We start from the raw sequence: 2351 nt of genomic DNA on the forward strand, positions 1-2351 counted from the left end.
CAGTCTGTATTTGAGGGGCTGGGGAGACATTCTATAGTTTCTAGTGCTCCAGGATACCATGGGTCACACAAACAAAGGATCAATAATCTCTGAAAATCTTTTAGATTGATCCCTGTCTCCCAGACATCCCTCTTTTCTGGCTTTAAAAGCTTTGAAGGAAGTACTAGCAGTATTGGAAGAGTGTGGAATTTGCAAAACTCATAGGAGTACCCTTTAAGATTATGGGTCATACCTCTTATACAAGGTAGGACTCAATCTGCCCCATTTCTACCTCAAAGAATGATGCTTAGGACAGAGTATAATTTTAAAGCCTAGAGCATCTTAGAAGAAATTTGTTTAAAATATACCAAGTATTTTTGTGTGTATGTGTGATGTTGGTGATTGAAGACAGGGCCTCACACATGCTAGGCAAGTACTATACCACTGAATTATATCCCCAGTCCAGGCTAATCCTACGTGGGATAACCTGGGGAAGACTCAGGATGTCGATCTGTTTCAAAGTTGTGCAGGTAGTATTGAAGGCATATACCAGAAGAAACAAAGGATTCCTCAGTTACCAGTTAAATGATTTTTTTTTTGTTTTGTTTTGTAGATTAAACCCAGGGGTGCTTTACCTATGAACAATCCCTAGTCCTTTTTATTTTTTTACACAGGTCTTGCTAAGTTGCTGAGGCTGATTTCAACTTAAGATGCTTCTGCCTCAGCCTCCTGAATCACTGGGATTACAGATGAATAACATTTTTTCTGGGACATTTTAATAGCCCTTATCTTTTATGATAGTGACATTTTTTAAGGATGCAGTAGTATCCACCTCTGTTCCTAACACATACTTCTTTTCTATTATAAATTGTATTTCCCTCATTTTGTATGTGTCTATTTCCTTGTGATTTGATTGAGATTATTACTCACCTAAATCCCACACCTGCCACCATACCTGCCAAATAATTTAAATTTTTTTTTTATCAAAGTAATATCTACCGGGTGGAGGGTAGAGGGTGGTAGAGGTATAGCTCATTGGTTGGGTTCTTACTTAATTTGCACTAGGCCCTGGGTTTGATTCTTAGCAGTGCTACCATCAAAAACCAATGAACCAACCAAACAAACAAAAATAGTAACAATAAAAAACCCCTATTTTAAAAAAATATTTATTTTTTAGTTTTAGGTAGACTCAATGTCTTTATTTTTTATTTTTATGTGATGCAGAGGATCAAACCCAGTGTCTCATGTATGCTAGGCAAGCCTTCTACCACTGAGCCCCAGCCCCAGCCCCCCAAAACCTATTGATTATGAAGGGGTATAGATATATAGAAATGGATAGGTTTGTAGAGAAAAATTATCTGTATTTCTGCTGCACAGAGGTTCTGGTATACTACAAAATTAGTATCATATTGCATATCGGTATTTTAAAACTTTTTAAATTTAGAAGTAGTTTCAAATTTATAAAAAGCTGCAAAAACAAAAATAAGAGGTATCTCCATGTGATGCCCTTCCCCATGTTATGGTGTAGCAAGAAGGCCTTTGCTAGGGGCCAGTAACCTGCTCTTGGAATTGCCAGCCTCTAGATTCATGAGTTAATGCACTATTTTTTATAATTAAAAAGTACAAGATATACTTGTATACCTTTTACCTAGATATATTTTATGGTTAAAATGTTTATATGTTAACATTTTGCTGTTTCTCTTCTTGTTTGATTATCATCTATCTATCCAATTATGTGTGTATATGTATTTATGTATACATGTGTTTCTTTTCTTATATGTTAACATTTTGCTGTTTCTCTTCTTGTTTGATTATCATCTATCTATCCAATTATGTGTGTATATGTATTTATGTATACATGTGTTTCTTTTCTTTTTTTTAATTAGTTATACATGACAGTACAATGACCTTGACATATCATACATTTGAATCAGATGGGATATAATTTCTCATTTTTCTGAGTATACAGGTTGCAGAAACACATTGGTCATGCAGTCACATATATACACACAGTAATAATAATGTCTGTTTCATTCTACTATCTTTCCTATCTCCTCAATCCCTCCTCTCCCCTCCCACCACTTCTCTCTACCTAATCTAGGGTATACATGTGTTTCTTTCCTGAATTATTAGGAGTTACTCACATATCATGGCTTTTTTCTTTTTTTTTTTAAAGAGAGAGTGAGAGAGGAGAGAGAGAGAGAGAGAGAATTTTTTTAATATTTATTTTTTAGTTCTCGGCGGACACAACATCTTTGTTGGTATGTGGTGCTGAGGATCGAACCCAGGTCGCACGCATGCCAGGCGAGCGCGCTACCGCTTGAGCCACATCCCCAGCCCTCATGGCTTTTTTCAACCCCTAAATACTTTAG

The sequence above is a fragment of the Urocitellus parryii genome, chromosome 5, assembly GCF_045843805.1.
Source record: "Urocitellus parryii isolate mUroPar1 chromosome 5, mUroPar1.hap1, whole genome shotgun sequence".
In the NCBI taxonomy this organism is placed as follows: Eukaryota; Metazoa; Chordata; class Mammalia; order Rodentia; family Sciuridae; genus Urocitellus; species Urocitellus parryii.